The sequence below is a fragment of the Bos indicus x Bos taurus genome, chromosome 27 (assembly GCF_003369695.1).
Source record: "Bos indicus x Bos taurus breed Angus x Brahman F1 hybrid chromosome 27, Bos_hybrid_MaternalHap_v2.0, whole genome shotgun sequence".
Classification (NCBI taxonomy): domain Eukaryota; kingdom Metazoa; phylum Chordata; class Mammalia; order Artiodactyla; family Bovidae; genus Bos; species Bos indicus x Bos taurus.
In genome coordinates, this window is record NC_040102.1 from 26,503,641 (window position 1) to 26,518,748 (window position 15,108).

A 15,108-nucleotide genomic window follows, 5' to 3' on the forward strand; every position below is an offset into this window, starting at 1 on the left:
CTTTAAAAAAATTAGCATAAATAGTTCCTACAGATTGTTTTAACGAGATTATTATTTAACTTATGCCCTAGATCAGCAATAAATATATTTTTAGCAGCAGTTTGGTAAAGCCAGATCACCTGGTTCAAAATCCTGTTCTGCCTCTTCCTAACTGCGCAACTTTGGACCACTTAACCTAAAGCTCTCTGTGCCTGAGCTTCTTCATATATAAAAATAGGAAAATTAGTATCTATTCAGGGGCTGCCCTGGTGACTCAGTGGTAAAGAATCTGTTTGCCAATACAGGAGACACAGGTTTCATCTCTGATCAGGGAAGATCCCACGGGCCATGGAGCGACTAAGCCCATGTGCTAGGATTACTGTGCTTCAGAGCCCGGGGGCCCGAACTACTTACTGAGCCCTCAGACCTAGAGTCAGTGCTACACAGGAGAAGCCACTCCAACGAGAAGCCCACATGCCGCAACTGGAGAGTAGCCTCCACCAGCCCCAGCTGGAGGGAAAAAAGCCCATGTGGCAACACAGACCCAGCACAGACAAAAATATGTAAATAAAAATTACTAAAAAATACTCAGTAAGTTAATCCAGTTAATCAACACTCTCCTATTGTACTGGTTAACTGAATTAACATATGCAACACAGAAAAATGATTGCTTTATAGTAAAGTGCTCTATGCTGCTGCTAAGTCACTTCAGTCATGTCCGACTCTGTGTGACCCCATAGACGGCAGCCCACCAGGCTTCCCCATCCCTGGGATTCTCCAGGCAAGAACACTGGAGTGGGTGACCATTTCCTTCTCCAATGCATGAAAGTGAAAAGTGAAAGTGAAGTCGCTCAGTCGTGTCCGACCCTCAGCGACCCCATGGACTGCAGCCCACCAGGCTCCTCCGTCCATGGGATTTTCCAGGCAGGAGTACTGGAGTGGGGTGCCACTGCCTTCTCCGAAAGTGCTCTGTAAGTGCTGGCTATTACTGGTGTATATTTAAATCACATAAAGAAGTTTAATTTTTTAATCCTTACAGTTTAATATTAAACATCTAACATTCCTCCATCCTTTTTCATCTAGTTACATTATTTATCAACCTGTGAAGCCCTATGCTCTTTTTAGCCTTAAGAAAGAACAAGAATTTTTAGGAGCTAAATGCCTCAGATAGATAGGCACAAAGTATTTGAAGAAACTAAAATACTTAGTTTAATTGACTGGATGGGGCTTGAAAGATGCCTGCAAACACAAAATTTGGGTCTTCTAGAAACAGATAGATGGATTTGTGGAATGTTTAAAATGTGTTAATTGAAGTTACTTCCTATTCCCTGGCAAAATATGATACCATACAAACACACCCCACAGAATCCAAGGGATGTATAAACTTTAAATAAGATTGTCATTTCAAGGTCAAAAGGGCTTCCAGACTTCCCTGACCACCACTACAATATGTAATTCTACTAACAAAGAATCTGACTTTACAAAAGCTTTGTCCCTTTTGGACTTGTTCAATTATTAATGGCACAAGGAGTGGTAATGTTTTCATCTATATTAGCAAGTGTTTGTTCGTATCTTCCTTTACGAATGATCATTCATTTTTTGCTCATAGTTTCTGTTAAGATCAAGCATTAAAATGCTTATGTGAGCTTTAAAGATCTCTCTAAACAAGGCTTTACTTGTAAGTCAGAGTACAGAACACCCTTATCAAAACAAGAGGCCACAGAAGGTGCAATAAATGTGGATTAATGGGAAAAACAAAGGATTGGCGGTTAAAAGCCTAGGCTTGAGGTTCCTGCTCTGCTACTAACTAGCTATTTCAGTTTATAAAACTGAAAATGTGTCCTGAAAATACCCTCTCTCAAGTTCACTGCTAAATTTATTTTGGGAGGAGGGAGTCTCACACTCTTTAGAAAGTCTATTAAGCTATATATCTTCTCCACCAAAAAATGAACACAATTCACTCTTTTTTTGGCAAAGAATTAGGAACTTCTGTACTCAATGAAGTCCGTGTATCCCAAGTTTAAAACTTTTATTTATTTATTTATTTTAATTTTATTTTTAAACTTTACATAATTGTATTAGTTTTGCCAAATATAAAAATGAATCCGCCACAGGTATACATGTGTTCCCCATCCTAAACCCTCCTCCCTCCTCCCTCCCCATACCATCCCTCTGGGTCGTCCCAGTGCACTAGCCCCAAGCATCCAGTATCTGAAGTCCGTGTATCCCAAGTTTAAAACTTTTAAATGAGACAATTACAATGGTACCTGCTGATTTAATATAAAAAATGCCACTTACCCATTTTCATTACCCCCACACTTCGCAGTTTTGCTGTTCAACCTGTAAATATACCAGCACTAATAAGCTTATGCTTAAAAAACTGTAAAGGAAATGCCACTTCATCCTCATCAGCAAAAGTAAAGTGTTTCCCCCACTTGGGGAGTACGTGCTCACCTGGGAGGTTTGCGATTTCTATCCGGAAGCTAGACCCTCAAACCAGTGATTTTCTCTATTATATTCAAAGTGTGTTAGTCACTCAGCCAAGTCTGACTCTTTGCGACCACATGGACTTGCCCACATAGGCGGCCAGGCTCCTCCGTCTGTGGGATTCTCCAGGCAAGAATATTGGAGTGGGTTGCCATTCCCTTCTCCAGGGGATCTTCCCAACCAAGGGATAGAACCCAGGCCTCCTGCATAGCAGGCAGATTCTTTACCATCTGAGCCACCACGCATTATTGTCCTCAAAATTCTCAAGTTGAATTACAGTAAACCTCTTGAACACACTTAAAAATCAAAAAAAAATTTTTGTATACCTAGGGTCTAATAAGCACTACCAAAGCTATCCAAAAAGGAAACTTAGGTTCTGATAAGGACTGAACCGTTGATATGTATTCACAGCCGCACTGCTGAAAGCCATAGCAAGAGCTTTGCCAGAGTCTCAGCTGTTGTAATTAAAGACAGACCCTCAGGAGCAGCTATCATTAGTGTTGAAGTGCTGTAATTACAAAGGCTTTGCATTATGTGGATTACAGATTTCAAGCATACAGAGTTGCTACCAGACCTCAGGGACGATCTTTACCAGCAAAACTGCTCATTAAAGCAATCGAGTTTTCTCTATGCATGTGTTTAAAATTTCCTAAACTTCGCTTAACTTGTTGTGCCGCTTTTCCTAACCATGTAAAACAGAGACATCTCCATAGAAGTTCTGACAATCTAACTCTACTACTTGACTAATTTTAAAAACCAAAGCATTACAAAGTAAAAACCAACCACCCAAGAACATCACTTATAGACACATCAGATCAACAAATAAAATACGGCTGCTCTGGAAATAATTGTTGGACCAAAAAAATCACTTTTTTAAATAATAAGTATAAGCAACAAAATATGAATAGAATCAAACAAAGATTTAGAGGGAAAGCAATTCCAACTCTGCAACACAATCACGGTTTGTGATCCAATAGAAAAAGTGCAGGTACTTCAAACCCTCTAAATCATCCTTCAATAAAGTACTGCTGCTGCTGCTAAGTCACGTCAGTCGTGTCCGACTCTGTGCGACCCCATAGACGGCAGCCCACCAGGCTCCCCCGTCCCTGGGATTCTCCAGGCAAGAACACTGGAGTGGGTTGCCATTTCCTTCTCCAATGCATGAAAGTGAAAAGGGAAAGTGAAGACGCTCAGTCGTGTCCGACCCTCAGCGACCCCATGGACTGCAGCCTACCAGGCTCCTCTGTCCATGGGATTTTCCAGACAGGAGTACTAGAGTGGGGTGCCATTGCCTTTTCCATCAATAAAGTACAGATATTTCTAAATAAATGAGAAAGGAAACAGGAACACAGAAAAGCAGACCAAAGTAGTATGCTTACCAAAAAACCATAATTGCCAGTTTTCTAAAATTAAGTACTGTGAAAATGGTGACTATTTTCCCAAACTTAAGATTTTGCAACCCAAGTACAGTATGATTATTGTTGTTTAGCCCCTAAGTCCTGGCCGACTCTTGCAACCCCATGGACTGTAGCCCGCCAGGCTTCCACATCCATCTTTCTTGGGATGGAGTGGGTTGCCACTTTCTTCTCCTGGGTATCTTCCTGACCAAGGGATAGAACCCCTGTCTCTTGCATTGGCAGGTGTATTCTTTACCACTGGGAAGCCCACATTATGATAGCCTTCAGGATCAGTTCAGTTCAGTTCAGTAGTTCAGTCGAGTCCGACTCTTTGACCCCATGAATTGCAGCACGCTAGGCCTCCCTGTCCATCACCAACTCCTGGAGTTTACCCAAACTTATGTCCATGCCTTCAGCATAATAAAACATAATTTTATAACTTAAAAGTGCCCATGTACACTAGTTGTACTCAGAAAAAGTGATTCTCATATAACTTGTCGTTGAGTAAAAGTACAACAATATTTTTTATTAACAAAAGTACTATAATTATATTTTACTGGTTCTATAAAGTAATTTTTACATATTCTTGACATACATTGAGCTATAATTGACATATCACTTTCAGGTGTACAACATTCCATATGTATATACTGCAAAGTGGTAAAAACATTAACATTAAATGATAAAAGTAAAAAACGGCTAAAATTCTACTAAAATTGAAATTATCACTAGCCACTATTAAAAATTCCAGAAAATGTAAACAAAAGTTATACTATTTTTTTCTCATTGTTCAACAACTGAACTCTACAGATAATTCCTATTTTTTTCCCCCTAGTCATATGAATTCTTCCATATGTTTTTTAAAAAGAAAATGTGCATGGGTATTCAAGATACTTGAGCATTCTCTCCAAATTTTGACATCTTTATGTTTCAGTAAGGTTCGGCTATTTAAGCATCTGGGCAATAAAGCAGACTTGTTTTTCTTTTACTTGAAAGCTTTTAAGAAACTGAGCAATGACCCAGTATCGAAAATGTTTCTAAATTCTGACTTCACTCCTCCAGTCCCCTTGGGCCTCAAATGGCAAAACGGTACCCTCTTTTCCAATCAACAATATCTTTTGAATGAAGCCTAAAACTTTTTAAGAATATCTCATAAACGAAATTAGAAATTAACAGTTTTCTAAATGTGAACTCAAAGACATTTAAAGCCTGTACTACTTCTATTCCCTCTAAACATACACGACACACTGTCGAAAGGAGAATTCAAAAACTTAAGTTTTAATTTTGTGCCACTCTGACTTCGTACTTTGAAACAGTCCCATATTCATCTGTCGCTCCCAAAAGCGAATAATGCACTCACAGTTAGGATGCTTCACATCGCACTTGGAATCCACAATTTTGAAATTTTGAGGGAACTTGCAGTTACCAACAACCTCAGCCGATTTTCTGTAACATCAATAATCATTACTAAGTCGTTTCTTTCCACACAGCCATGACGGCGGCCAAGTACATCAAATAAATACTGAGAAACTAAGTGGAATACTGAGCATTCCAAACAAATGGAGAAAATTCAACCCTAAGCAAGGGAAGGATGGAAACCGCCTTGAAAGATCTAAGTGGGCGCGAGTTTAGGAAATGGCTCAAACTTAACTACCTGGCAGTCGGGAGACGTTTTTGCACCCACACCACCGTCGCATCTTAGGCGTTTCACGAAGTTCAGAGAACTGAATCAAGAAGTCAAGAACTACCGACGACACAGCAGCCTCGCAAACACTCCACCCAGCCCTTACAACGGCCGCATCGCTCGGGACACGCGGCGGCCGCATCGCCGGGAGCGTTTAGGTCCGCCCGCCCGGCGGGGCTGCTCACCCCTCGCCGGTGCCCGAACGCCCTCCGCGCCCCGCTCCCGAGCCGCCCTCGCCTACCCGAGCGCCCCCAAGTCCACCCGTTCCTGCAGCGAGACAGCGGAGGGCCAGCGCCGGCGGGCATCGTCCGGAGAGCGCGGGCTCTGCCCCGAGGCGACGCGGCGCGCGGACGGCCCAAGCGGCCCGGGCGGCTCAGCGCCTCGGGGCGCCGCCTCGAGAGCAGCCGTCACCACGGCGGCTTTCGGCGTTTCGCGCTCCACAGCCGCGGGCGGCGTGTGAACCTGAGGGGGCGGCCGGGCCCGGAGAAGCCACGCCCACCAGAGCGGCCCCAGCCCCGCCCCCAGGATGCCGCCCTCCATCCCCCCGAAACAATCCCCAGCCACCCATCCCCCACTTCAGCCCCTGCGGCCCGCAAAGAACGCCGAGTGGCTTCCTTCCGAAGGCCCGCAGGATTCCATGCGCTCTTCACTGCTTTCGGGCGACAGAGAACCGCGGGTCTCCCGGCGCGGGCGAGGCCGCGTCCGAGCTATGGGGCTTCCCCCTCCCGCTGCCTCAGCGTCACCCAAGAGAAGCTAAAAGTTCACTTTAGGCATCGGGGCTTTCACTCCCCTCGCAGGCCCCACCTTTGGGTCCAAATGCTGAACTTCGTGATAATTTAACATTCTCTCTTGAATTCAACCTGGCACCTTGCTGGCTTCTAAATTGCCTCTCCGCAAACGCCACATTTGCCTCACAAACCTTGAGCATCCTTTGCCTGGCCAGTTCTTCAGAATCCAAATTTTCGAGGCGATACAGCCGATACAGAACTTCCACCAACCTGCAGCCGAAGAAGCTTCAGGAAGGAAGCGGGCGCTCCTCAAACACGTGTACGTACGCACGCGGAGGAGTCTGCCCCGAAGATGTCACTTCTGAGCCTGCGCAGACAGAGGAGCCGGCGGCCTTTGGGGGCGGAATCTGAGGATGGGGGTGGGGGGAGGGGGCGATTGGATCCTGAGCATGGGTTCAGTGTCCCAACGTGAAAAGAGTGTTCACCACATACGCTATTTGTACATGTGAAAGTGAAGTGAAAGTCGCTTAGTCTGTTGAACTCTTTGAGACCCCTATGGATTGTAGCCGCCCCGGCTTTCCCACCCGCCCCAGGCTCCTCTGGCCACGGGATTCTCCCAGCAAGAAGACTGGAGTGGGTTGCCATGCCCGTCTTCAGGGGATCTTCCCAACCCAGGGATCGAACCCAGGTCTCCCGCATTGCGGGCGGGTTCTTTACAGTCTGAGCCACCAGGGAAGCACACAGTAGACCTTGAATAAAGATCATTTTGTCAAATGGCTAAATGGTCTATGCCTGCTACTGGCATCCTTTCCACTCTGTTAGGGGCCTGGGTTCTCTTCCACAAAACTGAGTAGAGTGGGCACTGTGAAAAAAAGTTTCCAGGCATCCGCAGAAGGAGCCATTCTGGTACATTTTTGATGACTGTAATTCAAAAAGTTTTTGAAAAACAGTGTTTGTTAGACAGCTAAAGACCAACTGCCTTAGCTGAAGCTTGTGCTTGGAGGTAGCAAACACTTCACAACAAGTTTGAGGGATGAAAATGACAAGATTTTAAAGACTTCTTGCGTTAATTATAGCATGGCCTATTATAGCCAGATTTAAGGATTATCTAGATCATAGAATCTAGCTACTCCAGTCCAGTCACTTAAACTTAACTTTCCATTCGCAGGCCTGCACCATCCTTCTCTATTCATTTTGGAACAGGGAACCCAAATGATGCTGAGAGAGTTAACCTCGGCAGGTTGATAAGGAATCCAAGCCTAAGTCCCCTTTAAGGAGGAGGTGAACATTCTTTCTTCTTCACATTCTTTTGCCTTAGATAAGTAGGGCTTGTAGGCAGCAGTATCTCTTGTTCAAGGACGTGTCTTTTTTGAGCTTTGGATGAACATTACTGGAGAAGGCCTAGGGAAAACTTCCACAGCCTTGAGCTCTGGATTAAGCTGTTCCTTCTGGCTATTCTCATGCTGATGTCATCCCAGGATGTATGTTACCGGGAAGGGGTCTGGGCAAAATTCTCACAACCTTGAGGTATTTTTTATCTATTCTCAGCAGCTAGTTGAGAAGTATATAAGGCCCTGCTTCAACTAGTGAGGCGGGTACTCTCCTGCACCCTTCTGATGTCTATGTCAGAAGCTTTTTCTGTCACTTTCACTTTAAATAAAGTGGACACAAAGTTCTGAGTGACTGAGACTGTCTTTGGTCCCAGTGTTAAATCTCCTTTGGAGACCATGAATCTGGGGGCACCGTTCACCATTCACCATAAGCTATCATCTTGGGGGCTTGTCCAGGATCTTCAAGACAAGGTAAGGACCCTTGGAGTACATCAGGCTGTATATTGTCACCCTGCTTATTTAACTTATATGCAGAGTACATCGTGAGAAATGCCAGGCTGGGTGAAGCACAAGCTGGAATCAAGATTGCAGAAAGAAATATCAATAACCTCAGATATGCAGGTGACACCACTCTTATGGCAGAAAGTGAAGAAGAACTAAAGAGCCTCTTGATGAAAGTGAAAGAGGAGAATGAAAAACTTGGCTTAAAACTCAACATTCAGAAAACTAAGATCATGGCATCCCGTCCCATCACTTCATGGCAAATAGATTGGGAAACAATGGAAACAGTGAGAGACTTTATTTTGGGGGGCTCCAAAATCACCGCAGATGGTGGTTGCAGCCATGAAATTAAAAGACACTTGCTCCTTGGAAGAAAAGCTATCACCAACCTAGACAACATATTAAAAAGCAGAGACATTATTTTGCCAACAAAGGTCCGTCTAGTCAAAACTATGGTTTTTCCAGTAGTCATGTATGGATGTGAGAGTTGGACTATAAAGAAAGCTGAGTGCAGAAGAATTGATACTTTTGAACTGTGGTATTGGAGAAGACTTGAGAGTTTCTTGGACTGCAAGGAGATCCAACCAATCCATCCTAAAGGAAATCAGTCCTGAATATTCATTGGAAGGACTAATGCTGGAGCTGAAACTCCAATACTTTGGCCACCTGATGTGAAGAACTGACTCATCGGAAAAGACCCTGACACTGGGAAAGATTGAAGGCAGGAGGAGAAGTGGATGACAGAGGATAAGATGATTGGATGGCATCACTGACTTGATGGACGTAAGTTCAAGTAAGCTTTAGGAGTTGGTGATGGACAGGGAAGCCTGGGGTGCTGCAGTCCATGGGGTCGCAAACAGTCAGACACGACTGAGCGACTGAACTGAACTGAAGGACACTTCGAGTTCTAGTTCTTTTGTTCCTCTAGTAAACACATTTTCTATTCTACTTTACTAACTCTCTGGTGTGCCTGCATGAGTGAGTGATTGAAAGCCAGAGATGCACAAAACAAGTGCGAAACTAGAGTTAATTCCAGCTTTGCGGTTCCGAGACGCCTCGTAACAACTGAAGGCATGCCCAAAAGGGGAGGCTGTAGTGGGTTTACACCGACCTGCCAGTGCCAAGAGGGACCCAACGTCCCTACAAGGGGAGCAACCAGAAATGGGTGAAGCATGTGGACCAAACTTTCCTTTCTCTGTCAACTTCTCCTGGTCTCTTTGACCATTTCATAACTGCCTGGGGAGTTGAAACTACTAACCTAATCTGTTGAATGACAGACTTTCAAGGGACTTGCCATCCATGCTGTTACTTTGTACTATTACTTAGACCTCAAATTTAGATTGATAGTTACCAAGCTCGGAGAAGGCAGTGGCACCCCACCTCCAGTACTCTTGCCTGGAAAATCCCATGGATGGAGGAGCCTGGTAGGCTGCAGTCCATGGAATCACTAAGAGTCAGACATGACTGAGCGACTTCACTTTGACTTTTCACTTTCATGCATTGGAGAAGGAAATGGCAACCCACCCCAGTGTTATTGCCTGGAGAATCCCAGGGACGGGGGAGCCTGGTGGGCTGCCGTCTATGGGGTCACACAGAGTTGGACACGACTGAAGTGACTTAGCAGCAGCAGCAGCAAGCACCTAGTCTTGCTAGAAGCCAAAAGTTACACCCGGGTTGTCTTTTCATGCACGGCAGACAGGCACGTGTTTGGGAGCTGGGTGGAGCTCTGGCTTCAAGAACGTCTCTCAGGCTAGAGGTTGGTCTCTTAGCTGCCTGCCTCAGGGGCCAACGACCTGAAAGTGAGTCCTTGTCACAGCTGTGCCTCTGGTCTATATGAACGAATTCCTAGGTCAGGAATCCTAGGATCCGGTCAGATTGGAAGAGCTTCTTCCTTTGGTAACACTGGACCTTAGCAGACCAGAGGTGGCTTTTGTCTCTACTCCTTAGATATTCTTTCTGTGGAATCTGTGGAAATGAACTGGAATGATTGGCCCTCATAGCTCAAGGACAAAAATCACTTTTTCCTTGCTGCCTGGCCCTTCACCACCTCTTTTGCTGTCACATATCACCCCGGGTGGCACCTGAGGAGGAGCAGAAATCAGGCAAAGGTTTTAATGGTGAGGATGCCATTTTCCACACACTTTTGCTGGGGTTTTTTTGTTTGTGTTATATCTTTTGATACATGGACTACATTTTCTTTCCTTTTCCTCTAATGTTTTGGCAGCTACAGATACTTTCGTTAACTAAATAGTAATAGGATTTGTTCTTTCTAATCATAACAAATGAAAACTCTGCCATTTCTTCCACTTGACTACTAATTCAATTTCTATTTCCCCCTGCTTTCTTTTTCGGAGAAGGCAATGGCAACCCACTCCAGTACTCTTGCCTGGAAAATCCCATGGATGGAAGAGCCTGGTAGGCTGCAGTCCATGGAGTTGCTAAGAGTCAGGCACGACTGAGCAACTTCACTTTCACTTTTCACTTTCATGCATTGGAGAAGGAAATGGCAACCCACTCCAGTATTCTTCCCTGGAGAATCCCAGGGACAGAGGAGCGGGCTGCCATCTATGGGGTCGCACAGAGTCCGACGTGACTGAAATGACTTAGCAGCAGCAGCAGCTTACTTTTTACCACAATCTATTGATCTGATGACTCAGAGGTAAACAATTTGGCTGCCAGAACAGGAGACGCAGATTCAATCCCTGGGACGGGAAGATTCCCTGGAGAAAGAAATGGCAACCCACTCCAGTATTCTTGCCTGGTAAATCCCATGGACAGAAGGGCCTGCAGGCTATAGTCCATGAGGTCACAAAAGATCAGACATGACTTAGTGACTGAACAACAGCAATTGATTTATAATCTCATCTCATTTAAAAATTTTTAGCATTGTAAAAATTATTTAATACTTGGGGAAAGTTCATCACACAACTAATACGTAGAAAAAAAACATTGAGTGCAACTCAAAAGTGAGTTCAATTATCTAAGTTTATAAATGGGACCAAATGTTTAACAAATGTCCTTCAAAGTAATTTTTATAATTTACTACATTTATAAATTGAATTTATAAGATTGTAAGGCAAATCATTGTGAGCTTAAGAGTTAAGTTTATGATTATAGTCTACATCGATTATTCAATTATACAATTTCAACTACATTCCTAAGACTAATCAGGTAGATGTATTAAAGTGCCTAAATTCTCTTAAACATTTTTATACTTAATTCTTTTTTTCTGTAATCATCACATGCATTTATTTATTTACTTTAAGCTTTTTTATTTTGTATTGGGGTATAGCCAATTAACAATGTAGTGACAGGTGAACAGCAAAGTGACTCAGCCATATATATCCATGTAACCATTCTCCCCCAAACTCCCCTCTCATCCAGTCTGCCACATAACATTGAGCAGAGTTCCACGTGCTATACAGTAGGCCCTTGTTAGTTACCCATTTTAACCCATGTTAAACCATGTTAGCATTTTAACACGTATACAAGCAGTGTATACATGTCCATCCCAAACTCCCTAACTATCCTGTCCCCCAATCCTTCTCTGTGGCAACCATAAGCTCATTATCTAATTCTGAATCCCTTCGTTTTGAAAGATGTTTACCTGCAAAGAAAATAATGATATCAACACAAACAATCTGGGTTATTTTTCCATATAACTTCAGGGGTCAGTTTATCTGCTTTCTGCTGTTTCTTTTTATAAAAAGAAATGTATATACAATTGTATACAATTTTGTTAATTTGTGTATTTTTGGCTCTGCTGAGTCTTCATTGCTGTGCAGGCTTCTCCTTGTGGTGGCTTCTCTAGTGGTGGAACATGGACTCCAGAGCTTTCGGGTTTCAGTAGTCATGGCTCCTGAGCTCCAGAGAACAGGCTTAATAGTTGTGGCACACGGGCTTAGTTGCTCCCTGGCGTGTGGGATCCTCCCAAATCAGGGATCGAACCGATGTCTCCTGCATTGGCAGGTGGATTCTTTACCCCGGAGCCACCAGGGAAGCCCCTTTCTGCTGTTTCTTAACAAACAGAAAGTCTCCTGGCCCAGACACCAACAGAATTCTTTTCCACAACCCAGATTATGAGGTGAGTTTCGAAAGCAACAAATATCCTGATGAATCTTTTTCTACTTAAATTTCACTGGATATAGGTGAGGATTTCATGTTTTCTTCCAGCCTGACTTGTCTTCCTTTGAGTCAACAGACTTATTATTTCCTCAGTTGGTTGCTGATTGACATCTGCTCTATCTGGGAACTCCTCAAACATTGTCAACTCATTCTGTCTCTCGTTACTGGGATGAAATTTTCCTTTATTCTATACCTTTCATCCTAAATGTGGAAATCTTGTTCTATTCTAAAATTCTATTCTAACTTTAAATAGGTGCTTTAAAAATAATTTCTAAGATTAACTCTGATTTCTTTTCTAGATGTCACTAGCCACCAGGTGTCACCAATGTGAATGCATCTTTTTTTAATCAAAAGGCTGTAGGGTTAACAATAAGATTTTACCAAGGTAACGGTGAACTTTAAGTATAATCTACATCCGAGGCATGAAAAGTTCCATGTTGAAGAGTTGGCAAGTACTTCAGAGTTTCTGGAAACCGAGGTCTCAGATGTTAAGTAACTTGCCCAAAGTCATATAGCTATTACTTTATTAAATATTTATAAGTAAATAATATTCTTTTCTTCCTAGTAAGAAATCCCTTACTCCCCACATACTGTACTCCATGTGAAACTAGATTGAAGAGAAATGGGCTATTGAAAGACTCAGTGTCTTTCTATACAGAAAGACAGTGTCAATTTCCAGATATATTTCATGGATAGTTAATTTATCTAACTGGGTTTTAACCCCAGTCATCCTTGTATCAAGACATATCAGTCTGGGGGACTTCTCTGGTGGTTTAGTGATTGACTCCACGCTTCCAGTGCAGGGGACATGGGTTTGATATCTGTTTGGGGAACTAAGATCCTGCATGCGCAACAGCACTGCCAAAAAAAAAAAAAGAAACATTGGTCTGTTCTCTCTCTCCCTCTCTCTCCAACACAGAGACAAGATAAAACTAACTTTTGACACTTTCAAACAGTCAGATCGAGTTGATTTTCTGTTGAATTTTTTCTAGTCCTTAAGGGCTTCAGTAAATTATTTTGGAGAGACACTACATTTTGTATGTCTTACCAGACACTGTGCCCTTTACATATTCTTATCTTTTTCTGACAACAATCCTGAAAAAGTGGCATTAATTTCATTTTACAGTTGGAGAATCTGAGGCTCAGATCAGCTAATTTCCTAAGCACATACCGCTAATAAGGGATAGAGCAAGCATTCAAATCTAAGAGCTTTGGCTCTAAAACCCACTTTCTATTATACTACACTGAATAGAAATTTGAAAAGAATAAGTAATTTTTTTAACCAAATTTCAAAAGTAGAGGTAGTTTATTTGTCAAAGTTTTTAGCATCTAACAATGTTATAACCTTCATAAGTTCAGGTCTTTGATATTCTGTAAGGTAATTACTGTACTTTCAGGGCAGTGCTAGGCACTGGAAAAAGCTGCTCAACAAATGCTGTTGACTGAAATCCAAAGAAATATTTTCTCTTGAATGATTATTTATTAATTTCCTGGGAAGAAATCTATCATGTAAAACTTTTCAGCATCTTCTCCATATAGAAAGAATCACTTGAGTAATTTTGTAATTATATGGCAAATATGCACCCAATTCCTTAGGGAAAGAGTATAGTAGTAACTCTTCCATGACTTAAAAATGGCTGCAATTCCATTACCCTCTTGGTGTGAAAATCTTGATACTGGGAAGAATATGTACAGATTTAGTCCAAAACAAATGAGCTACTTGAGAGCAAAGAGATGGAGGCCTTGACTAACTCTAAGGTCAATATAAAACTTCTCTGATGATCTTAGATGTCGCTACTGGGATATGCTGAAAGGGCAGCTCCCTGAAGGACCCCCAAGGATGAGCACAGGATGAAGGATGGGAAACTGTGCTGACAATGGCCAGCATCTATACTCAGCCTGGCCTGAACGTGGAAGCTCTTCCAGACAATGTGGGATTATCCTGGTGTTATAATGGGGTTGTGTAGCCTTAGGAGTACAAGTTTGGGACATCAAACTGGAGAAAAAGAGTCTTTCTCTGGAAGAATCTCTACATCTTTAAGAAGCTAGATGATCAGTGGCTCTATCACAAACATTAGCATGGGTGCAGAGGTTGGGAGTAACAGGAGCGGTGCTGGCCATGACAGACCCATTGGCTGCAGAAGAAACCAGAAACAGTTCACTAGTATGCTGATCACTGAGTTCTTTCTCTGGGTAGCCTTCCTGAAGAAAAAGTGGCCCCTCTGTTACTTCCGAGGGCTTCCTAGGTGGCACAGTGGTAAAGAATCTGCCTGCAATGCAGGAAACAGACACAGGTTCCTTTCCTGGGTCGGGAAGATCCCCTGGAGGAGGAAACAGCAACCCACTCCAGTATTCTTGCCTGGAGAATCCCATGGACAGGGGAGCCTGGTGGGCTACAGTCCATGGGTTCACAAAGAGTTGAACACGACTGAGCTATGCATGCATGCATCGCACTTACTAAGTTCCTGGAGTCCTTAGACAAATCATGGTTAGGGAGGTGGTCAGATTTAGCAAACAATAAACATAAGTATAGGGTGCCAAGTTAAATTTAAACTTCATATAAACAAGAAGTTTTTCAATTGTATGTTCTGTGTAATATTTATCTGAAATTCAAATTTAACTGGTACTTTTTTTTTAATCTCTCAACACCCCACGTCCAAAGTAAAAATTAAGGAATTTCTGGATAATTTTGTCAGATGAGGGTTTAAACATGGGTCATACCAGTTAATAAGCCAAAGTAGAATATAAAGAATATTTTGTCTATAATCTACTAGTATCTGTGCCTACTACTATTTTAGCACTGTACCCTGTACCGCAAGCATCAATTTTCTTAAGTCTCCCCCAATTTTCTGTGAGTTATCTGAGGGAAGGCGTTG

At 42.9% G+C, this 15,108-nt stretch overlaps 1 protein-coding gene across 2 annotated transcripts in view; it reads right to left on the reverse strand.

The window, feature by feature from the left end:
• The window catches only part of TEX15 (testis expressed 15, meiosis and synapsis associated), an 81,686-nt gene extending 75,745 nt beyond the window's left edge, over window positions 1–5,941 (reverse strand). Inside the window, exon 1 of one of the 2 annotated variants that reach the window (XM_027530059.1) lies at window positions 5,789–5,941. The gene's annotated coding sequence lies outside the window, so the exon portion shown is untranslated. Of the gene's footprint in view, window positions 1–2,277; window positions 2,542–5,788 lie in introns of those variants that run through there. The other variant, XM_027530060.1, reaches the window with a different exon arrangement.
• Window positions 5,942–15,108: the final 9,167 nt, after the last annotated feature.